At 40.7% G+C, this 25,505-nt stretch overlaps 2 long non-coding RNA genes across 4 annotated transcripts in view; both read left to right on the top strand.

The window, feature by feature from the left end:
• LOC102902128 overlaps window positions 1–10,553 on the top strand; it is a 44,629-nt gene extending 34,076 nt beyond the window's left edge. The window contains exons 2-4 of one of the 2 annotated variants that reach the window (XR_006585598.1): window positions 469–510; window positions 3,853–4,008; window positions 8,227–10,553. This is a non-coding gene — a long non-coding RNA (uncharacterized LOC102902128). Of the gene's footprint in view, window positions 1–77; window positions 511–3,852; window positions 4,009–8,226 lie in introns of those variants that run through there. The other variant, XR_441187.5, reaches the window with a different exon arrangement.
• Window positions 10,554–10,597: 44 nt separating this feature from the next.
• LOC102902097 lies at window positions 10,598–25,302 on the top strand. Of its 2 annotated transcripts, none has more exons than XR_006585596.1 (4): window positions 10,598–11,185; window positions 11,728–11,810; window positions 20,506–20,585; window positions 23,576–25,302. It is a non-coding gene; the product is annotated as an uncharacterized LOC102902097 (long non-coding RNA). The 2 variants fall into 2 exon arrangements; XR_006585597.1 differs by having other exon boundaries at window positions 23,573–25,302.
• Window positions 25,303–25,505: the final 203 nt, after the last annotated feature.

The following is a 25,505-nucleotide window of genomic DNA, read 5'->3' as shown; positions in this document are numbered from 1 at the left end:
AGAAAACATCTGGTTTATGGGAAAATCGTAAGAACATGTTCTCCCCTCCCCCACTTCCTACTACTCCCTCAGTGGAGCATTAGCAGAGTCTCAGACCTTAGCAACAGAATCAATAACAACAGGCTAACATAATTACACTGTAGAGGGCAGATTGTGTCGGCTATTACTTTATTAAGAAAGAACAACATGTGTGAAAGAACAGCATCCTGCAAGGACGGAAGACTCGAGAGAATGCAGGAAAGAGGGCAAGGCGGTTCACAAATATGCTGAATTGAAAGAATCAGGATCACACCCTGAAATAGCAGGAAAATGAATGTTTGCTTTCTCTGGCTTATTATTTGCTTAGTGATACTTCAGCGTTTCTAAAAGATAAATGCCTTGGCTGTTGTTCTATCAGTCTCTCTGCTTTATTTAATTTTACAAAGAGGAATGCTCAGATGTTAAAATATTTGTTCTCTTTTCACTTAGGATTTGCTTCATTTTCTACTCAAAATGGAATGACCCTCCGAGGTAAGATTTCAAGCACAGAGATTACTTCGTGTTCATCTCGCGCTGTGATAAGTTCCTGGCATATTTTCACTATTTTACAAAACACCCCTGGGAGGTGTTTTGAAACGAAATGATTTGTCCCCTTTCTCCTTGCTCGAGAAGGTCACGATAAAATATTTAGAACCTCAAACCTTCCATACTAGCCCATTTTCCCTTCCGTTTTTTTCAACACTGAAGGTGAAGAAGCAATTCATATTGGGAGTGGACTGGTCATTTGCCCGTTTGCCCTCAAACCCTTTTCCTTGCTTTCCCCTGCTCTCCCTGCTGCTGTAGGGGCTGCACCCAACACGCTACCTCTCCTGGACTCCTCTGCCCCCTGCTTCCACTACACTCAGCCACCAGGAGACACGGGAAGGACTGAGGTGGGAGGAGAAGGGAGACACAGCCATCCCTGCATGGTCCCAATCTCTCCAGACAACTCTAGTCTTGGAAGAGGTTTTAATCTAGCTCTGCTACAACATCTCCTCTGACTGTCCTTCCAGGCCTGGGGCAGGGAGTAGCTAATAGGTCCAGTATTAAATTTCATCTGCAGGGCAACATGGCATAGGTTCTGTGTTTTTCTCCCCGGGCTCACTAATACCGGGAGAATCTCATTCCAAATGAAGTCCGGCTTGAGACATAGATATTATATGTTGTGTTTTGAGAGAATGTAAAAAAAAAAAAAAACCAAGAAAAGCTTTGTGGGTTTTTAAAACTGTTTATTTATTTACTTTGAGAGAGAGAAGGAGAGAGAGCTTGACCAGGGGAGGAGCAGAGAGAGGGAGAGGGAGAGAGAGAATCCCAAGCAGTCTCCTCACTCAGTGGCTCAGTGTGGAGCCTGACTTGGGTCTCCATCCCATGAACTGTGAGATCACGACCTGAGCCTAAATCAAAAGTCTCTTGCTTAACCAATTGAGCCACCCAGGGGCCCCAAGAAAACCTTTGTATTATCTCTTTGAGTTTATTCATTGAGTTTACAATTTAGGTCAGAATGCTTTTTAGAGTAACATAAATTAAAATTCTAGAGAAAGCCAAACTAATGCACAGTGACAGAGAATAGATCGGTGGTTGTCGTGACCCAGGGATAGGACAGATGAACTGCAACATGCAGGCTGGGAACTTCTTCGCACGATAGAGATATTCCAAATCATGATTTTTGTGATGGCTCCATAGGTGTGTATATTAGTCAAAATTCATCAAGCTGTACACATAAAATGGGGCATTTTATTGTATGCAAATTATACTGGGGCGAGTAGCAATCAATATTCCCCAAATCTTGTCTGCATCATTTATTTCTACGGTCCTTTCTCCATTTATTATTAATTTGGACACTCCTGTGAGGAAGAGCTGTGTCTTCTCCCATATTTATTTATTTGTTTCATTATCTGTCTACCATTACAGACTCGTGGATGTTTATTCATGGCTTAAAATCCAGATTTGTTCCTAAAATTTTGTTGTCAATATTTTCCCAGTTGGGGCCATTAAGGCCTCCTTCAAGTGGGCTCTTGTGTGCTATTATCAAGACTCCACCGACTTTCTGAGCATATTGGCACCACACGATGTCACTGGGTCACTTGATACTTACGAGGCTCCACCCCTAGGATTAATCACTCTTGAAGGAGCTCTGGTTCTTTTTATTTGAATGTAGTGTTTAGAGCCAGTATCTGGGTGTTAGGTATTCTCATTGTTATTAGGGAGTCATTGCTCTGACCTTCAGGCAGACAGAGCTAGATTTTTTATGTATGTATACCTAATCCATATGTACATATTATATATTATGAATCTATATGAACATACATTAAAAATCTATATGGACATACATTAATACTGCTATCTCTGATTCTAAGTTTATACCATGAGGTTTATTTTTTTTAATCTTTTTTTTAAAATTTATTTATTTTTGAGAGATAGAGCACAAACAGGAGAGGAACAGAGAGAAAGGGAGACACAGAATCCAAAGCAAGTTCCAGGCTCTGAGCTGTCAGCACAGAGCCCAATGCAGGGCTCGAACTCACAAACCGTGAGATCATGACTGAGCCAAAGTCAGATGCTTAACTGACTTGAGCCACCCATGCACCCCCCGTAGGGTTTATGTTAGCTTCCCTTTTTCCTTATTTATAAATTCTTTTTCTGACATTAAGAAACCCTGGCTTTCATTATCTATGATCTATTCACTTTTTTTCCCCACTATAATCATGAAGTAATTTCAGAATTGCTAGACATTACTGTTGTTTAAAAACAAAAGCAAAAACTTAGTTCCTGACTAGGTTATAATTTTTATGTACAGTTATTTTTGTCTTTAGCCTTACAGTATCATCAAGGTATAGGTTTCCACAGCTACTTTGGATGGTTCTTTTCTTCCCATGCCCTTAGGTGTGGGTATGTTATTTGTTTGTAATATAGTCAGGTTCATTTGCTAGTGTTTGCACTCCACTCTGAGTTACCCACATGTCCTGATTGCTTTTAATTATGTGTTTAATTTGGGGGTATGTAAAGGATATATGAAACATTACTATGGTTTTAAGAGTCTAAGTTCTACCAAAAGTTATGTTCAAGGAAGCGTAACTCCTTCTTCAACCCTGATACCCTATTCCGTCATCTCTTTATTCCCAAACTTTTCACACAAACTCCTCTCGCTAACCATTTTCTTAGTCTCCGGTTTATCTTCCCAAAATTCCTTCAGAAATGTAGCAAACAGAAAATCACTGCTAGACAAATGAGGAGATATGGGTGTATTATCTTACATGCCTTTCTTACATAAAGTGTTAACATACTGCAGACAATTTTTGAAGGTTTAGCATTTTTTTCTCTTGAAGCTATGTCTTGGAAATCCCTCACTATTAGTTCAAAGAGATTTCCCTCGTCTTTACATTTTTTCATACCCGCATAATGTTCCATCAGGTTATGCCTGGAATTTTTTATTGACCTTGAGCTGCTGTAAAACTTATGTTATTAGAGCTGGATACTTTTGTATTCCTATATATATATATATATCTCTGTAAGCTTTGTGCTGAGATTGCAATGAAGTTCCTTGGAAACAGTCTGATCTTTTAGAGTCTGGCTCTCAAGTTTTGTTGGGCAGGAAGATGAAAGGCACTAGTGGGGCAAGACCCATTGGCCATCTACCCAAAGCCCCAGGAATCAGGAACGTTTCCACTCTGGTGGGTGGGAAATGGCACAGTTTCTAGACCTGTGTGAGTGCTGGGAACTACTACCTCTAATTCTTTGTGTGACTCTTTCCTGGCTTCTGGTAGTTTCTTCGCATGCACTGAGCAGTATTCTATTATATACCCTGCATAAATCCTATGTTCTCTCTTTATGCAGTTGTCTCCACTCCAGTAGGCTGTCCAGTAAATTCTGTCTGCCATGGTTCTTCTGGACGTCTAACTCCGTCTCCTTAACTCAGGGAGTCCTTTCCCTGGGTTCCCTGCAACACGCCCCGTCTCTTCAGTACAGCCTGGAAACGCTCTTCTGACGACAGTAAGATGAAGCCATTATGACTCATCTCATTTTCTTCTGTCTCTCGGGGATCACCGCCCTTCTTTATCTGATTTCAAATATCTTGAACACTTTTTATGTACTTTGTCCTTTTAAAAAAAATTGTTTTGGGAGGAAGGGTAGATCTGGTCTGTCTCATTCTGCTAAAAGTGGATGTCTTTGCTGTTGTAAATAAAATTTATTTCTCAATTTCAATCTCCACTTGTTCACTGCTAATGTATAAAAGCACAGTAGGTTTTTGTGAGTTGACTATTTATTTTGCAAAATAGCGAAATAGTTATAGTAGCTTCCTTTTGGTAGATCATATTAGGGCTTTTTCTATGATCATGTTGTCAGTGAATAAAGACAGTTTTACTTCATCCTTTTATTTATTTTTGTCGCCTTATCTATGATCTGTAGCACAATGATGAATAGAAATGGAAAGTGGATATCCTTGCCTTGTTCTTGATCTTAGGAATAAAGCATTCAGGATTTCACCTTCAAGGATGATGCTATCTGTAGTTTCTTTGTTAGATCTTATCAGGTTGAGCTTCTAATTGTAGTTTTTTTTCTGAGTTGTTATCGTGAATGGGGGATGAATTTTGCCAAATACTTCTTAGTCCTCTTTGAAGATAACCATGAGTCTTCTTTCTTTTTCTGTTAATTTGGTGATTTACACTAATTGAAAGTTTTATAATAGCTTTATTGAGATATAATTCACACGCCATTAAAGTTCATCATTTTTAAGTATACAATTCAGTGATTTTTAGTGTATTCATTAGGTTTTGCAACCATTACCAATATCTAATTTCAGAACATTTTCTATTAATTGATTTTTGAATGTTAATCCAATTTTGCATTCCTGACAAAAATTCACTTGGCCATGATGCATTATCCTATTTATAAATGGATTCAATTTGTTAATATTTTCTTAGGGATATTTGAATTTATGTTCTTGAGGGACATTAGTCTGGCTTTCTTTTCTTTTAATGTATTTCCTGGATATGGTATCTGAGCTATTCTGACCTTGTAAAATGAGTTTGGATATGTTTTTTCCTCCTCTATTTTCTGGAGGAGTTTGTATGAAATTTATATAATTTTCTCTTAACACTTTGATAGAACTCACCAGTGAAGTAAATCATCAGACCCTGGAATTTCTTTGTGGGAACACTTTAATTACAAATTCCATTTCTTTAATAGATATGAAGCTATTCACATATTCTATTTTTTCTTGTGACAGTTGTGATTATTTGTACGGCTGGAGGGATTTGTAATTTTTTTCATTTAGGTTGTCAAATATATTGTCACTGAATAATTCCCAATTGCCTTAGTTATTTGATATTGTGTTTCTTAAAATGTCCTCACACTTAGGGGCTGAAAGCAGCAAAAAATATATTTTTATACTGCTAACAGTGTCTGTGATCCAGGAATTCAGGAGTGGCTTGACCGGTCCTGGTTCAGAGTTTTTCATCAGCTTGTGGTTAGAAGTCCCTCATGCTGCAGTTAACCGAGAGTATGACTGGGGTCAGCGGATCTGTTTCAACATAGCCCAACCACATGACCCAGCAAGTTGGTGCTGGGTTTTGGTGGCCCAAGGGTGGGGGAGGTCTCAGTTTCCCCAACATGGCAGGCTTCTCTTAATGAGGTCTAAGAGACTAAGGTGGAGGCTCCAATGCTTTCCTGATCTAGCCTTAGAGGTCAAACCCTGTTACCTCCACAGTCTGCTAGATGTCACACAGGTGATCCGTGATCAACTATTTTATTGTCTTTTCCAAAAGAGTGTTAGACTATGTTCTGAAAGGAAGTTAAGTGACTTCAGAATCAGTCTGATCCTTCTGAAGCTTGTTTTCAAGTTTTGTGATGTTGCTATAGTGAGTCTAAGGTTGTGGCTAACGGGTAGTAGCTATGAGCCACATGCGGCTATTTAAATTTGTTAATACGGGGAACCTGGGTGGCTCAGTCAGTTAAGCATCCAACTTCAGCTCAGGTCATGATCTCACAGCTTGTGAGTTCAAGCCCCAGGCTGGGCTCTGTGCTGACAGCTCGGAGCCTGGAGCCTGCTTCGGATTCTGTGTCTCCCTCTCTCTCTCTGCCCCAACCCACTCGCATTCTGTCTCTCTCAAAAATAAACATTAAAAAAAATAATAAAATAAATAAGTAAATTTGTTAATACTAAATATGATTAAAAGTTAATTTCCTTAGTCACACGAGCCACATTTTGAGTATTCAAGGAGCCACTGATGTCTTTTGGCAAGTGCTTTGAGCAACACAAATGCAACCCATTTCCATAAATGTAGCAAGTTCTACAGGACAGAGCTGGCCTCTAGGACTGGTTTAGTCCTATTACTATACCGTTTACTCTTCTTCAGTCTCCACGGAATGCCCCGGCTTCACGGCTTCACTAAGGACCCTCCCCACTGGTTTCGAAGAATTGCAGACTTCTGCCAGCTCTGTGAGATCTCCAGAGAAGCGTCAGTCTCCAGATCTCCAATCATTTTTGCCCAGCTTCATAGATTTTCGCCATATATTATGTGGCTTAGAACTCAGCAACGCATTCACGACCCTTATGTAGACCTCTGGAGCTATTTCTCTGCATGGCTTCCTCCTTTCCATTCTGCTCCGCAGATTCCAGCTGCCCCAGTCTCCCCCCTCTCATCTCCGGTTCCTTAGCTCAGTCCAAATGCCGTAATATACTTGGATTGCCCTCCCTGCACGGTGGTCTGGAATATGCTATGAGGCAGAGAGCTGTGGTAATTCTAGGACTCCCATCATTAGTCTCTTTGTCTCAAGGAGAATGTCCTGCTTTTTCCTGTAGCCCAATGTTTAAAAGATGTTACATGTATTTTTTCCAGCTTTCTAGTTTTTATGGTGGTAGTCTGTTTCTACTTGCTCCATAAGGGCTGGCAGCAAGTTCGTTCCCTTCCCTTTGAAGATATATATAGATATATATATATATATGTGTGTGTGTGTGTGTGTGTGTGTGTGTGTGTGTAATTTTACTCTATTATTTGGCATGTTGACATAATTATCCCTGATCTACTTCTCAACTCTCATGATTGTTACTATATAAAAACACTGCTTCATAAAAATACGCTGTTTTGTGACAATTGTTTTGGTTTTTTTGGGGTAGACGTGCTTTCATTTTGTGTATGATTTTTTTGTTGTTTAAGTTTTTGAATTTATCAAACCTACCAAACATGCCAACCTATGCCAAAACCCAATAAATATGAGGAAAAAGTCAGTGAAAACTTTCACCTTTATCTGTTCTTTCATTTACTCAGTCACCAACCCCCAAACAGGTAACTATTCTTATTAGTTACTAGTGTATCTTCTTAGAAATACTTTTTGCTTATTCAAGGCAATAAAAATATAGGGTCATATTTTTCTTTTCTTTTTTTAATTTTTTTTAAAAATTAAAAGAATTTTATGTTTATGTATTTTTGAGGGAGAGAGACAAAGACAGAGCACAAGCAGGGGAGGGGTAGAGAGAGGGAGACACAGAATGTGAAGCAGGCTCCAGGCTCCGAGCTGTCAGCACAGAGCCCGACACGGGGCTTGAACTTATGAACTATGAGATCATGGCCTGAGCTGAAGTTGGGCGCTCAACCAACTGAGCCACCCAGGTGTCCCCTATTTTTCTTGTTTAAATAGAATATCTTAAAGATCTTTCTGTAACAGACAATAATATGGAATGAGAGGCAGAAGCATTAAAATGTTCAGAAAAACCTACTTTTTAGTAATTTTTCTCCTAAGTTATCAAGTAATCCCTAAATGGGGAAAAAATGGAATTTTAAAACTTGAAAGATTGTGATAGACTGAGAAAATAACATCTTTTAAACCCAAAAGACTATGATAAATTTGCAAAGAGAATATGGCTTCTCCATTCCTCACACCTGTGTCCTGGTCAAGATGGTGGTGCTTCTGAATCATAAGAACATTCGGTAACCAAACCAGTAATAGAGGCGATTCACGCCCTAGTAATTCACGCCCTAGTAATTCACGCCCTGTATACTCTACTTTCTTCCAGATATATATTTCAGAAGTTCAATATGTGCAATGCCACACATCATTGCAAGTTAAAATTAGGGCAAAAGGAGAGAGGTAGAACATAAAGTTGGCATTAAGATGTAGGTGGAGATAAGACGAAAAATGCACTCTGGAGTCATAAATCTGGCTTTGCGTATTCTGAAAACCACATTTAAACTTTTTTTTTTTTTTTAGCTCCTTAGGGTAAAGACAGACAACTGCCCAGGGAAAGGATAGCTGATTTTGGAACAAGGCTCTGACGGGGACTTTTCATCAGGGTGCTTCATAAAGAAGACACTGGGAGGTCGTGCTCAACTTCGTTGGCAGCAGGTATCCTAAATCCACTCCTGTGGCCTTAGCAGGCATGGCTGCCCAGTGACCAGCCTGTGTTTAATCATCAGCCTGCTGAGGTGATTTATTTTGTATCTTGTATTTTTTATTTTATTTGTTTGCCTTCTGCTGAGTTCTGACCAGGCAGCGATCCATGTAACAAAAAGATGATAACATTGTGAGAGGAGAACACGTGTAGAATGTTAGCGGTCACTCAACAAGAGCTGGAGATTTCTGAAAGACAGGGTGAGAATACGTGATGTTTAGAAACCACAAATGGGACCCCTCCTCAGGTGGAAGCATGTTTCCAATCAATCTGAACTATGTGCTGTTGCATGGGAATAGACTTTTGAGAAGTATGGGATGAGGTGATGAAGAAAATTTACTGTGCTTAGGGAAGGCAAATGATTGGTAAAGTATCTTATCTAGGGTAGTTAAAATACATACACACACCATACTTTGATGAATTCAGCCTAGGCACAGGGGCATAATTGACATACCAGAGTCAACAAGGTGAGGAGTAGAATAGGGGAATCAATTGTGGCATATTCATACAATGGCATACAGCCACGTGCCATAACATGAGTTAATCTCACAAACATGTTGAGACCAAGAAAGAAGCCAGACATAAAGGACTATAGATTTTTGAATTCCATTTATATGGAGTTCCAAACTAAGTAAAACTTAACAAGAGTATTAGAAACTTGGATCATGGTTAGGATCATGGTTAACTTTGGGGAGAAGGGTGGGTGTTTTGACTCATAAAAGACATAAGCAATATTTCTGGGGGTGTCAGTAATATTCTCTCTCTACATCTTAGTGATGGTAACATTGGCATTTGCTCTGAGAAATTCATTGTGTGATTCACTGAACTTCACAATTACATTCTGTGTACTTTTCTATATGTGTGTTTTATTAAAAAAACAGCAAGAAAACTTTATTTAAAATTTTGAATAGTGAAAAATATTTTAAAGCTCAGTTTTTAAAATCAAAACATGTTTATTTTTAAAATTAAAAGTGTATAGAATTAACCTACAGACAATGGAAAGCAATGTTAACTATTTAACTAGAATTTTGGAGAACATTCTGCAAACACTCCCTTCACCTAAATATATATGTATAAAATGAATAGAATGTCAACTATAAGTAGTTTCTGGCTATTAATGGAACGACTTCAGGTTAATTGTATAACTTAGTGTATTTTTTTAGTGTTATAATGGGGAACTAAATGTGTTTCAGAGAGTAAAACACTGAAAGATTCATTCGGGACCCTTGGTGAACGAAGGGGTTTTACTTTGTGTTCAGTTCTATATCTCCAGTTCTCAGAACAATGTTTACGACATAATAGGTACCAGGTAAATAGCTGTTGAAAAAGAGTAAATGCGTATTTGAGTATTTTGCTCTCTGAGAGGAGAAGATGGTGACCGTACTAGGGTGTGGCTGACAATCTTACTTCATGTCTATTAAATGCAGTGTTGCAATTGTAAATAAGTCTTTGCCTACTGGACATTTTTGTCATTCTCGTTGCCTTGGGAACAGAGATGAGGCAGAAGAAAACAACACTGGCCAAAGGCAAGGGTGTGGAACAGCCTGGCTCTGTGTGGGGAAGAGTGAGTAAGGAATTCCTTTTGGCTGAAGGGTAAGGGTTGGGGGGAAGGGAGGGAGTTAAGGATGGAAGATGGTAGAAATCGTAAAGTTAGGATAAGGCCACTGTGTGACATTCAACATCAAATGATAGCTCCACCCTTTTCATTTGTGCTCACACATGCCTGCATGCCATCATTCCGGCCCCTAATGCCACAGTGAAGGCCAATGAGATGAACGGGCCCCATGGTAGTTTATGTTCAATTTTCCTGAAACCTGCAAAGCTTTTTCTAGAATGTATCTGGGTGTCTAGAGAACATCAAGATAACTGGGAGAAAAAGGATCTGATTGCTGCTGTGTGGTAATAAATGCTTGATTCACTCTTTCATTCATTCAAAATGGGTCTACTTTTCAATGAGTAAATGTCTGAAGGTTGCAGGCATCTCCAAGACTCAGTCTTAGCTCTGGCCATCGCTCAAAACCACAAGACTTTTGGGGCACGTGGGTGGCTCAGTTGGTTAAGCATCAAACTTCGGCTCAGGTCATGATCTCATGGCTCGTAGGTTCGAGCCCCGTGTCAGGCTCTGTGCTGACAGCTCAGCCTGGAGCCTGCTTCTGATTCTGTGTCTCCCTCTCTCTCTTTGCTCCTCCCTCACCTACGCTCTGTCTCTGTCTCTCTCTCTCAAAAATGAATAAACGTTAAAATATAAACAAACAAACAAAAAAACTGCAAGACTTTTGAGTCAGCCTGGTGGTATTCTAACTGGTTTGGCAAGGTCTTCTCTATGTGTCTTAACAACTATCAGAAAGAACGCATAACCACAAGAGTGCCTCCTGGAATGCCTTGATTTCATGCATCGTAATAAAATGAATCATATACGCTTAAGGAAAGGATTTAAAAAATGTAAAGCAAGCAGTACAAGCCCAAATGACGCTGCTACCATTGAGCAGTGCTGAATATGCAATTACATGCTGAACAATAGGTATTAACAAATCAGGCCGAATGCTCGTGAGAAAACGGTCCTCTAATTAAATAAAAGGAGAATCCGAGTTTCTTGTTGCAGGGATTGTTGGTGGGATTAAAGGATTGTTCTGGAGCCCAGTGCACAGAATGAGAGACCTGGCGGCCTGCCTCAGAGCTCTGCAGCCCCCACCTGCTGAGACGCCCCAAGCCCTGAGACCAACTTGGTTTCACTAAGTGGGAGGATTAAGACAGATCGTGACCATCGCTCCCCCTTTGGTGAGGCTTTCATCATCTGGGCCACTGCGTGGCACAGTCCGAGCACTATACAAGAGTGCTGGGCAGGGGTCTGGGGGTGGGGCAGGAGTCTGGTCCACAGGCTGGTGCCGAGCCGTGTGCCTTGGGGCAGGGCTGTCTGCCAAAGTGGTACCTTGTTCGAATTCACTTAAGGATGCTCTGAATCCACAGGGCCTACCCATCTCTCATACTTGTTCTCTGGGGTTAGGGACTCTCCGGCTCTACACCAGGCCCAGCTTCACAGCTTCTCATACCCAGTGCTGGACCTTCTGAACTGATGACCTACATCATCCCTCGTAGCATGAGCCCAGCACCCATCACTGGTTATCTCCTGTCCTCAGCACCCTGCTTCTCCTGCTTTTGGAACCTATCAGACTGTGAAGGTTCTGCCTAGTCTCAGGGGCCCCGGACACATTTCCAGTTGATTCTGTGTACTGACCCCATTTAGGCTGGATGTTAGGTTTCCTCTAGGTACAGGGGAGTGCCATAATGCATACATTTAACATAAACCCCAACTCTTACAGGTCAGCAAAGAAAAAGAAAAAGAAAATGAGGAAAACAGCTCATTTTTCACTTGTCATTTCACGGAATGAGTCTAAGACCCAGGGTAAGCATACATCCCACAGTGAGAATATATTGTTTAACTGAGTATGATTCTGCTTTTCATTTTTTACGTTTTTAAAGTTTATTTATTTTGAGAGAGAGAACGCACATGAAAGGGGAAGGGGCAGAGAGAAAGAGGGAGAAAGAATCTCAAGCAGGGTCTGTGCTGAGCCAGACGCAAGGCTCAATCTCACGACCATGCTGAGATCATGACCTGAGAGGAAATCAAGAGTCGGACACTTAACCAACTGAAACACCCAGATGCCCCTAATTGTGCTTTTTAAAATAATATGCATATTTTTACATAACCCATCCCCTAAATGCAAGCCAATTGTCCACTCTGGAATTCAACTAAAGAATGATTGTTTTTTTCAGTGCTTAGAATTAAAGGGCTGGGGGTGGAAGGCATCTGTTGAATTTATACCATACCAGAAGCTATGGGAAGTCTTGGATATTCTCTAATGTTATTTTGACTATCCATGATTTTTGCCTTATTGCTTAGAGCCTACCCTGCAGTATAAAATATGAATCTGTTGCAAATATTTTTAGGTTTTTACTTACGTATTCTCCCAAAGGCTCATATGAAAGCCTTGCCTCTGACACTCTTGGCATGATGTGGGAAAGAATGATGCTTCTCCCATTCTCCAATCAGGGTCCTCCTGTTCCCAGTGGTTTGTGCGATAAAGCTTCACTCAGCAGGATGCAGAATGTGTATAGAATCCTTGTAAAACACCAGGAAATGTTTTCCTCAAAATGCTTTATTTGGGCTCAAGATTGTGGCCTTGTCTGAAATCCTGCAGCTGGAATGGGTCAGAAGCCTGGTGAGCTGGGACTGCAGTAAACCACAGAGGGGCAATTAAGCCACAGAAGCAGAAAGACAAGAGTTGAGTCCAGCAGGCAAGCCATGCACAACAGTCAACTGAAAGAAAAATCAAGCTTAGCCTAAAGTACTCTAGACTCAAGACCAGCCATAGAAGATTAGAGCTGGATTAACTTCAGTGAATCAAATTAACAATAAATTAAGTTTAATAATTGAGTACCTTCTGTATACCAAGCACTCGTCTAGCCTTCAAAAATTCATAGACAAGCAGCCTCATCCTACCTTGTCATTTTAGAAATAAGGACACTAAAGCCCAAGGTGGCCAAAACTTATTCAGTTATACATGAGACACCAATGTATAATTGAAGGCGAAGGTTTTGTTTCCTAGAAAGATTTTGTTTTGGGGGACGTGGGTGGCTCCATCGTTTAAGCATCTGACTTCAGCCCAGGTCACCATCTCACAGTTTGTGAGTTCAAGCCCCATGTCAGCTCTGTGCGGACATCTTGGAGCCTGGAGCCTGCTTCGGTTTCTGTGTCTCCCTCTCTCTCTCCCCCTCCCCCGCTCATGCTCTGTCTCTCTCTCTCTCTCTCTCTCTCTCTCTCTCAAAAACAAATAAACATTTTAAAAGCTTTTTGTTTTTTAAACAAAGATGTTGTTTTATTTCTACATGGAAACCTCTTTTTACATTTCTTCAGTTCGTTTTCATCCAGTGTTCTCTGTTACCACCATTTTTTTTTTAAAGACTTCTTTACTGTTATTTTTTTAGAGCAGTTTTGGGTTCACAGCATAATGGGGAGGAAAGCATAGAGATTTCCTATCTACTCCCTCCCCACCCACAGGCACAGCCTCCTCTACCTCCCCCACCACAGTGGCACTTTTGTTATAATTGATGGACCTCCATTGACACATCATTATCACCCAAAGTCCAGAGTTTACATGGAGATTCCCTCTTAGTGTTGTACATTCTATGGGTTTGGACAAATGTACAATGGCATCTATCCACCATTATACTATCGTACAAATTTTTTTCACTACCCTAAAACTCCTCTGTGCTCTGCCTATTCATCGCTCCCTCCTCCCTAACCCCTGGAAACCACTGATCTCTCTCTCTCTCTCTCTCTCTCTCTCTCTCTCTCTCTCTCTCTCTCCCTCTTTTTAAGAGAGAGAAGGGGTGGGGAGAGGCAGAGAACGAGGGAGAGAGAATCCTAAGCAGGCTCCACGATGTCAGTGCAGAGACCAACTCAGGGTTCGATCTGATGACCGTGAGATCATGACCTGAGCCGAAACCCAGAGGCAGATGCTTAACCGACTGAGCCACTCGTGTGCTCCAACCACCGGTCTTTTTATTGTCTCCGTAGTTTTGCCTTTTCCAGAATGTCATGACTATAATTTTCTTTAAATTATGAAATAATAAGATAAGCTGCTTTCAGTGTATTCAAGTGACAGAATTCCTCCTCCAGTTCACACAGGAATACGGCTTTCGTGCATCTTTAGAGCAGAACTGAGTAAATAATGATGTGCGTGGCGTGGCCAAAAACGGCAGAGTAATCACAGAGCATGTATGTGTGCTCTACCCCATGCTGCCTCATACCGAAGTACTTTTAAAAACACTGTTTCTTAGAGTCAGTGTTGAGAACATTTTATCATATACACAGAGTGTGGTCAAGTGGCTGTTTCAGAGAGACCCCTGACCATGCCCAGTCAGTCCTATCAGAAAGGAAGAAGTCCAATGCTCTTAAAGCGCATAATCAAGCCCCAGCTTCATAGTCCAAGGTCCTCTAAGACTCCTGAGGAATATACACATTTAGACAGATCGGAAGAACACGTGGTTGTCCCAAACTTGCTTCTGAGAGGCAGACTGTGCAGAGGAGGCCTCCCGGAGCCCAGGCCCTGCAGAGGCTTGGCTTGGGGACACATACCCTGGGAGAGGCTTGCATGACTCCAGCCACTCATGCTCTCCAGCTGCCATGAGAGGTCAGGCTCGTCTGGGGAAGGGGAGCCAAGAATAGTCAGATGCTGTTCCACTGGGAGCCCAGGTCCCCAGAGAGGGCTATTCTGGGAGGGAATGCATAGTTTACAGCATCCAGGTCATGGGGGCTGGAGCGCTAGTTGATCATACCCCCGGTGCCAGGGCGGGGGCTGCGTCCTGTGTGTTCAACTACCCTTAGCATCTCCCCCAGCATCTAGTCCACAATAGGCTTGCAGTGGATGCCTTCTGAGTAAATAAACAGCATTTTAGCTAATCCCCGAATACCAGATATCCTCTAAATGCTCAAAATCTTTCTTTGTCTGGAGTTCTTAATATAGGCAGCCCCAGAGACTGCTTCTGTGTTCTAGCTGTCAGCAAAATTGGTCCTATTATTACTGTGGCTGTCTATCGTTTCACCTGGCACAGAGCTGGCACACTGTGGACCTTTAATTCAGCTCAGATAATAACTGCAGGAAGCAGTGTGCCTGCTAATGTGTACGGAAGGACGTGCTCAGGGCGGTGGCTTCTCCATGTGCGTGCTTTTTTTTTTTCCAAGTAGGATTTTTAAATTCAAAACATATGACTTGAATTAGAAACTTAATAAATAATGGTACTTCTCTTTCTTTCTCGGTCATCTGTGAGAATAATGCCCTGAGATTATTTTCTTCTGGAATAGTTACCGTATTGCTATTTGGGTTAAACCCATATAAGTTATTTTGTCCTTTTTGTAGGTGATTCAATAAATAGATCATGGGACATTAACCATGGAGAGCTCTTTGGATTGCACATGGGAGTGCAATTACATTCACAATTACGAGAACATAAGTAGGCGTGTGTAAATTGTAGTAGCTTTTACCATAATTTTTGAGCAATTACAGCCCTATCGCATTTTGCTGAGAATGTTGCACTTTGCTTCTTGATTCAGATACACTAAATGGGCTTCCTTAGACCAGAGATTGGCAAACCTTTTCTGAAAGGCCTGGTGGTAAATATTTTATGGTTTGCAGGCCATGTGGTCTCTGTTGCTTGAGAGCAGATGTAGATAATCCACAATGAATGGCTGTGGCTGTGTTCCAATAAAACTTTATTTATGGTCACTGATATCGGGACTTCATATAATTTGCATGTGTCATGAAATATCATTCTTCCTTTGACTTTTTTTTAAACCATTTAAAAGCTGTCGGGGCGCCTGGGTGGCTCAGTTGGTGAAGTGTCCGACTTCGGCTCAGGTCATGATCTCACAGTCTGTGATTTCGAGCCCCGCGTCGGGCTCTGTGCTGATGGCTCAGAGCCTGGAGCCTGCTTCCTATTCTGTGTCTCCCTCTCTCTCTCTGCCCCTCCCCTGTTCATGCTCTGTCTCTCTCTGTCTCAAAAATAAATTAAATAAATAAATAAATAAATAAATAAATAAATAAATAAATAAAAGCTGTCAAGTCATTTTTAGCTCATGGACTATACACAAACAGATGGCAGGGCACATTGGGCCTATTGGCCATAGTTGGTTGACGCCCGCCTTAGACTCTCTCAACATCACTATCCAATGCCTCTCATTCACTCGCTTTTCCTCAGTGGCTGACTGATTCCATTCGGATCCGTCCATGGTGAGTTCTACCACCTGGAGCCAAGCACCTACTTGCACTGCCCTTGGCTACTACTGGAGAGCTAGCCTCACCAGTCACACACCTGGAACTCTTGTCTCCTCCTCCCATTTTTAGAATAGGGTTAAAAAACCTGCACTTCAGAGAATAAATCTGGCATGATAGAAGCCATGGAAGGGGCCAGATCATATAACTCAGAAGCATAGAGAAGTTAACTTCCAATGGGACAAACTTGGACCAGTGGGACCCAGTAGGTGGGAAAGAGTCAATCCCTCTCTTTCTTCCACCTGTGATAACACAGTTTCTTATACAAATTGACCTGTGACATCTCACAGGGCTGAGGGTTTGCACCTGCCAAGGTCAGTGCTATGCCCAGTGACATGATACATCTCCTAGCAGCTGATTCCTGTGATTTCCTCTCTCACTTTCCTCTTTCTGTACTCTTGTTGCCCTAGGTTTGCACCTCTCAAATAAAGCATCAGCACTTAATCCTTGCCTCATGCTCTAATCTCTAGGGAACACAGCTAAGACATTCTTAAGAATATATATAAACATTTACTAAAAGTTTCCCAGTCAAAAAGAAAAATGTCTACCAGTGTGTTCAAAATACATGGCAAGGATTGCAAATTAAGCAAGGGCCAGGTAGCTAACATAAATGCACTAGACAGTCAGGGGTGGTGGTAAACTGGAGACCCAAGTTTCATATAAAGAGGGGAAATAAAATTTGGCTTTGGTCATGACAATGCCACACAGGAAAGAGGGCTCAGTAGTCCCAGATCTTTCTATTTTTCAAGACTAACTGTCAGGCATTTTTGTGTGAATTTTCCTTATTTTTATTTTATTGTTTTAAGTTAATTTATTTATTTTGAGAGAGGGGGAGGAGAGAATGTGAGAGAGGGAGGGGCAGAGAGAGAGAAAGAGAGAGAGAATCCCAAGCAGGCTCCTTGCTGTCAGCACAGAGCCTGATGCAGGGCTGGAACTCATGAACCATGAGACCCTGACCTGAGCTGAAACCAAGAGTTGAGTACTAAACTGACTGAGCCACCCAGGTGCCCCAGTTTTTCTTATTTTTAAATGTTGGAAACTGATTTTAAAACTATTAGTTCCAGGTAGGGTTAAGCATATCTATCTGTGGGTTGGAACTGGTTTGGGTAACCTCTAGTGGAGAATCTAGGGAGGGAGATTGGAAGGATTATAAAATGTAGAAGCAGCCATCAAGGAGAATTGGGAGGGTGTCACTGAGTAAAAGGTGTGTCCCAGTAGGTGACTTTTTGCTTGTCAGCTCCCCAGACAAATGAACAAAGCGCCCAAGTATTCACATTTTGGGGCTCTGTCCTGTTTCTTAAGCCATAAGGACTTGACCTCTGATTTCTGGAAAGAGCATGTACTACCAGTCCTGGGATGGTGTTTTTGATATGGATTAAGACAGGAAATGACTGTTGACATCATCTCTTTTCAGCCTCATGCCAGTGTTTGCCTCTTCTTGGTGACATCCCCAGAAAGGAGGAGCCTGACTTCCTTGAAGACCGCTGCTCAAAACCTCTCAAAACATTTTATTTCATGTTTACATTTTTTGGGATATCAATACTATATTCAGAATACACTTATTTCCTCTACCTTTAACTCTTTCACTTTATAATTCATCCCCAGGCAATTCATTTCAAATTTGCCCTATTCTATGTAGGAGCTCTTTATATTGAAAACAGTTATTCTGTCTCATAAAATCTCTCTTCTTTAGGTTGAAACCATTCAGCTTTTTCAGCCATTCTTCCCGAGGCATTATTTTAAGTCTTCTCACTATTTTGGTAATCTTCACTGAATGTTTTCCTGATTGCCTGAATCTTTTAGGACCTAGAACCATAAATGGAATAAATAGTATAGAAAGGACCTGATTAATATACAGTAAAATTAAATGATCAATTTCCACATACAGGGTACTAAATCTTTATTAATTTAGTCTAACCCTACATTTGTTTTTCAGGCCTTCATGCTGCTGTTACCTGTTATACCCAATCGCACAGGAATTAATTGCTTGTATTGTTTTAAATTTGTACATTATTTAAATTTTGCTTCAGACTAGCTCTGTTTTATATTTTGAGTCATATTTTTCCTCTGTTCTGCTTTCATCATCTGTTTTTATTTTATTTTATTTTGTTTTGTTATTTTATTTTAGTGTACTTATTTTGCAAGCGCCCTCAAAGACTTTTGGAAATGAAACGGAGTACAAACAAGCAATATATGAAACACTGTAGCCAATCGTTCTTATTTCTCAAAGTTACAGAGAGCAATGTTACTTTCTTCAAGCCAGCCTGGATTAAAGGTTCACATTTCAGTATTCCTGTGGCGGCCTATCAATTCATATTTATTTACAGAAATGAGTCCCATGGAGATGTTTGCTAGTGAACATGTTGTTTTTCTAACTTTCTGTGTGTGTGTATATACACTCATATGTCTGTTTATAAATATATAGAGGTCTATACATATTAAATGAACATGCATTCCTTGCAACGTTATCTAATCCAGAATTCTCAAGGTTTTCAGCTGTCAGTTTCATTGCTTTAGAATAGAGTTTATTGCCATCTGCTCCTGTCCCATTCTTCAACTCTGTAATTACGTTTTCATGAGTTAATTTTATCCGAAAGCTCAAGAGCTCCATTTTGCCTTATATCAAATCATCTGGTAAATAACCAGGTCAAGCCCAGCACCAAGAACACTGGTAAATTCTCTTCTGGAATTTAGATGGCGTCGGGCAGAGTCTGACCAGAGAAAAAGAACCACTAGGAGTGATATAGAATAAACTGTCTTTTTACAGAAATTTAACCATTCACAGTTATGGGAGGAGATTAAGAGGTTTATGGGCAGCTGTTGTTTCTAACACTGTGGCCGGAGTCTGAAGCCAGCGAGGCGGGCAGTCAAGAAGGAAAGACAGACGTGAAGCAGGAGAGGGGGAAAAAAAGACCAACAAATGCAAGAGGATGAGTTGGAATCCCCAACGACAAACTGAAGGGCCCAGCAGCCTGTGTCTCGAGCCTCCAGCTTCAATGATGTGAACAACCCACCGGAGAAACCTGTGCTTCCTCGCGGTGCTAAGCACTCATTGGCTTGGGAGCTGGGAAGCTAAAGGGGGCTGTGTTTGGGGACCTGAAGGGCCCATGTGCCTGGCTTCTGCCCAAACCCACTTGTGTATGTGCTGACCTTCAGAGCTTTAAAAGAATATGGTTTATGCTTAATTTCCAAATGCCACTATATGTATTTCTTGTGGCCCATGCTAACATGGAATTATGCAATGGAAACAATCCTGATGAACACAGTTCCTGCTCAGTTCAATTGACACAGCATCAATGTGCCACATAGATTATCCACCCAAGCCCATTTCTCCCTAGAGACAGTCTGAATTAAGAGTCTTAGAGTTTTGTCTTATTTATTTATTTTTTCCCCGTCCTAAATCCTTGTCAGGTTCTTCTGGCCCAGTTCCCAGCTGTGTCCTGGGGAGGACAGGCATGGTGGCCTCTTCCTGAGCACCGCAGTCCCAAGTTCAGAAAGAGATCATGTTGCGGAGGGTGGGAGAAAGCCCTGGCGGGATCACAGCCTTTCCCAGATTGGGTTGTTTCTGCCCCCCTTGCGCTTGGGGCTGCCGCCTGGTTCTCATGCAGTTCCCAAGTAAACAGCCCTTACTTCCTGGCTTTCTCCGCTCAGGGTGGCAGGGGGATGTGTCCACCTCTGCAGCAGCCTTCCTGTGTTGACAACACTGTTTGTTCTTCCCGTCTCCCCAGGGAGAAGCTGCCTTATCTTTTCTGTGCAACGTATTTGGGAAAAACACATTTTTCTCTCTTAAAGGAATTGATTATTGTTTCTTAAGACTGAAAAGAAAAGCCTTTCTGGATCCAAACACTGACTTAAAAAGATAACCTAAATTCCACTTACAGAGCAAGAGAAAAATTTGTACTAGTGGTGACTGGTGGTACATTTTGGATCATGCTGTGCACTTAAAATATACTGTGTGTGTATGTGTGTGTGTGTGTGTGTGTGTGTGTGTATGTGTGTGTGTGTGTGTGTGAGAGAGAGAGAGAGAGAGAGAGAGAGAGAGAGAGAGAGAAAATTTGAAATATTTTTCAAACACCAGACCTACAGTTTTGGGTTTAAATAAACTGGGAATTTGTAGGTGTTCGTTGAGGCGTTTGTAATGATAACCTTTGTGAGACAGAAGTTTAAAAAATATATTTAATATAAACATATGTTAAAATATGTACATTTGCAATTATAAGAAAATTCATCACTACCTTTGTGTTTCAACTGTTTTTTTTTTTTCAGGTGGATTCCCATCTTTCATTTATTACAGAGAGCTACAGGAATTTCCTCTCCGCAATAGGATTCTATGTGCAGGACTATTAGTCTGTTTTCCTTCCTTGATGTTTTCTGTGAGGTTAATTAAGGCTACAAATTTGGGAAGAGGGTGGAGTTGCCTCTGTGTCTTTCATTGATTATAATAATACATTGTTCCCTTCAAAATATTGCATTGGCCAGTGAAGCTATGTGTACATTTTCACTTTTGAGACAAGTTTGCTGAACTACAATAAGTTACCTGCGTGTATGTGTGTGTGTGTGTGTGTGTGTGTGTGTGTGTGTGTGTTCAGTGTCTTATTGTCCAAGAAAAAAAATATTTTCTGGTCTCAATATTAATTAAATAGGCACAGTTAACATTATTTGCTGTGCTGAAACCATTAGGCTCTATTTGGAATCAGAGATGAGTCCTCAAGAAGTCCCTAAATTAGCTGGGGAGATGGTCAATGCAATTACCCACAGTACCAAGCAGAAAGAACTAAGTGATACAAGTAGGGACAGAAACAATGCATTTTGGGAATTTAGAGAAAGGAGGAATGATTTCTCTGATTTTAGGTGCTGGAGCTTTATTAAGGTCAAGGTGAATTGAGCTCAGCCTTGAAAATAAGTAGAAAGGAGATAGGAGATGGATAAACTGATTTAAAGGAACGCATAGCATTGGCTGGACCAAGACCTCTTGTTTTATTTTCTTATAGATATTTCTTCATCATCTTTTTCTTGTTTTGGAACATGTTGGAACACTGCTTAGGGGTGTTTTTTTAAGCCAAGCTATAGTTCAGAGCAAAGATTCAGGTAATGAGCAGGATGTAATATTGAGAGCTAACGAACATTGAGTACCTACTCTTTGCCAAGCACTTGGCACGGACTTTTTAACCCCTGCCATCAACCTGCAAGTGAGGCCATTTGAGGCTTTGATGGATCAGGTAACTTTCAAAAGACATGGTCAGCAGGTGATGGGACAAGGATTCAAATCCTGGCCGTCTAAATCTGGAGACTGAACTCTTCAATATGCTAAAATGCTGCCTTAACAGAGAACTTGATGGCCTACGATTCTAACGCAGGTGGATCTGAAATTTGCACTGGCCCAGCCTTGACTGCTCATTTTTGTCACCTAGCAGACTCATGTCCTGGGTGTTGCTGTGTACTAGAGTGAGTCACCATCCTCTCTCCTTCCATGCTCCACATTATCCCTGGAGCCCTTTTCTCCCCATCTTGCTACCATGCAGTAAGAACTTGATTCTTGTCCCAGCTCTCACCCTCAAAGCCATCTGCTTTTTTTTTCTGACTCACATTAGGAATCACTTGAGATTAATATCTCAGTGATTTTTATTTCAAATTTTATTTTCCAGCTAATAGACATATAATAGAAACATACAACTTCAATGAGCCAGAAATCCTCATCATAATAAACATTCTTTATGTTGTATCTGAGAATGACATCTTCAGGATACACTGTAATCCCAGAAAGATCTTCTAAGATGTTTTTTCAAAATAACACAACCTGCTTTTATAAACCTGTGTTTTTTAAAGGGTTAAATGAAACCCGCCAAGGCCTTAATTATTAATTTCCTAGGACGTGACATTCATTCATTTGATTTTATGCCCTGGATCCTGGGTACATTAAGAAAAAAGTATGAGAGTAGCATAAAGCAATCTGATTCTGCTGCTCATCATTAAGCTAACATCTTCAAGATATGATCAGAACATAGGTCAGTCTTACTACAAACAAAGCCTGTGTTCCCCCCACTAAACTGTAAACATCTTACTTTGAGAGGACCACACACTGTACTTTTCAAAATTCCAGGCAGGAACAGGAGTTTCTTCTTCTGTTGAGAAAGACCTCTGTTGATGAGCCTCAGATGATCCAACTCCATGTAAACGTAAGGGACTGAGGCTTGAATACTTGTTTTTACAAAATAGCCCTGGGTACATGGCCTAGACACCTGGCCATATATTTCACTTCCTTTGGCGTAAGCTGTCCATTTTTCTTGCAGGTGGAAAATTACTAGTATTAATACAGTCTTGGCCCAGTTAATGAGGTGTACTTGAGCCCTCCCAGTGGGAGCAGGGCCTAATTGCATTTGCAAGCAGCCACCTGCAGGCATAAATTGTCAGTTCAGAGCTGCACATGGTGCTTCCAATGCTGTTCAGTTGTCCCTATGGACACGCAGTTTGGTTCAGAATGCTGAATGTGTGTAGGGGTGTGTGTGAGCATCCGATTTGTATGTGCAAGAAGGGGTGTGTGGAGGAGTAGGCAAAGAACAGCAGAGAAAGGCAATTGTCTTTGATGTAGAATTTAACCTACTCAAAATCCAAGCCTTTTGAAAATACCTCTTTAAAAACATCACAAATGTTCGCTTCCACTGAGGAAGCACTGATGACCACTCCAGGGACCATCTCTTCCTTAGAGAAGTTTGGAACCAAGTTATTTACCCAAGGATTGCCATTGACCCATACAGAACTGGACTTCTGGGGACTGGTCTAGGCCATGTGCCCGCTTGCTTAGTTTCTTGGGAAGTCTTTCAAAATGAAGCTCGTTTAGTAAATATAGTGTGAGAATAAATAAAGGAAATGGTGAGATCTTTCCTTTATTTGGATATTTTCCTGTGCTCTACCATTTAAAAGGAATTTGCCCCAATTTAAAAAAAAAAAGCAAACTTGATTTTATTTTTATAGACTGGATTGTAATATTAACCAGAGATTTTAGTATGAGTTTTGGTAAAACATCTTGGGAAAGATCAAAACTGGAATTAAGTTGAACAAGGGTAAAATCGTGGTGACTCAATCAGCTGAACATGTTAGAAGTGGTCTGTAACACTAGGATGGAAACTCATCTCCTGTCAGAATTGATGTCCTAAATAATAAGAAAAAATATTGTCTAGCAATTCAAAATTGGCAGGAGAGGTCATTTATTACAATGCAGGAAAAAAGAGAGAGCCTGTTTCAGTGCCAATCTTTTCTACCTTTACCCTTGACTTCATCTCTTGGTCTATCTTTTAAAAACTTTTCTCTAACAGTTTCCTCCTCTTGCTTTCAGTAGCATGGGAGTCACGTGGAGCTGTGATGATGGCACTAAGAAAAATCCGGAGTTAAAAAAACTCACCTGGATCTAATGAACTACACTGCCACCTGCTAGGCTGTGACATTGGGAAAAATACTCAACCTCTCTGGTGTCGATTTCATCATGATAAACTGGGAATAATGGTCAATCTAATGTCATGAAGTTGTTGGGAGAATTCAGTGATTCGAATTATATGGGGCAATTAGCTACTGTAACACCTGCCCCATTGGAACTGCTTAGTACGGGACAAGAATTACTGTTACTACTTTCAAGAGACCAAATGAATATTTTCTTCCTTAATAAAATGGTAACCTCTAAGCTATCCAGAGGTTTTAGTCAGGGAAGAGATATGTGTTATGTCATTTGTAATTTTTTATCACAGTATCATTACCTGTCTATTTAAGTATTCAGCATATAATATGTATATGTATATGTATATGGATATGTATATGGATATGGATATGTATACTTATGTGCACCTGTATATGTATGTGTGTGTATTGTTATGGCTGCAATGCTTGTACCCCCCAACCCTAAATTCAATTCTTTGGGGAAATCCTAACCCCAAAGATGATGATATTTGTAGGCAAAGCCTGTTGGGTGATTAGGTCATGAGTGGGGAACCCTCACAAATGGGATTAGTGCTAAAGAGACCCCACAGAGTTCCCTAGCCTCTTGAATCTTCCAGGATACTACAAGAAGTCTACAACACAGAAGCTGGCTTTTTGACCTCCGACTTCCAGCCTCCAAAACTGTGAGCAATACAGTTGTTGTTTATAAGCTGCCCGGTCTGTGGTATTGTTATATACATCGCATATTTCTATAGCAGCCTGAATGGACTCACATATATGCGTATGTGGATAGGTACTTAGGTAGCTAGCTAGCTAGCTAGTCAGACAGGTAGATAGATATCCATGTAACTAACACTCCGATCAAGATATGGAATATTGCCATCACCCCAAAATGTCCCTGTGTATTTCTTTCCAGTCTGTCATCCTCTCCTCTGGAGTCAAACCCTATTCTGACTTTTATGCCTGTGAACCAGTTTGTCTGTTCTTGAACTTCCATATAGATGGACTCATACAGAAAACACTTTTTGCTTTTGGCTTTTTTAGTTCTATGTAGTGTTTTTGAGATTCATCCATGTTGTTGCAGGCATTAGTCATCTGGTTTTTTTCATTCTTGGACTATTCCATTGTGTGAATATAACACGTTGTCTCTTGTTCATGGGCATTTGCGTTATTTCCAGTGTTGTTTGTAATTTGAAGTGCTTCAGTTGAGATGGCATGGTATATATGCGTTTGCATTAGATGACTTTATTCTACATCTTAGGATATGTCACATTTTATAGGCCTTTCCAAGCTTAAATGAATAGGGTATAAGAATCCATTAAACCTAGATTGTATGCTTCAGAATGGAACTTTAGATTCTAAAGGAAAGATAGATGATAGATAGATAGATAGATAGATAGATAGATAGACAAACAGACAGAGGTGTAGATAGATTCCAAAATAGCCCATTTACAGTTGTAGATTCCTAGGTTTTTTGTTTGCCTGACTCCTGCCAGTGAAATATTGTTGCATTTATCCTTAGGGGATCTTGCTGTCAGAGCACTTAGGACAGTGGGCTGACACTTTTTGAGTTTACTCATTAGTTTATAAACTGTTACACCTGTTTGATAATAAATGCTTATATGTGTGAAAGAATTGGTTCTTAGACTTGTTTCCATTGCAACCTGGTCATGATAGTTGGGAAAGAGGCCAATGGCCCTCCTGTGTCACCAACAATTGGAAGTTCCTGATACTGCCCCGCAAAAAGCATGATGGTTTTGAATGGCTTGATACAAAACAATATATTTTAGGAAATTTAACTGTAAAACAGAATCATTATAAAGCAAATGCCATTTTGT

Source organism: Felis catus, chromosome C2 (assembly GCF_018350175.1).
Source record: "Felis catus isolate Fca126 chromosome C2, F.catus_Fca126_mat1.0, whole genome shotgun sequence".
NCBI lineage: Eukaryota > Metazoa > Chordata > Mammalia > Carnivora > Felidae > Felis > Felis catus.
This window is presented reverse-complemented; position numbering and strand designations above follow the sequence as displayed.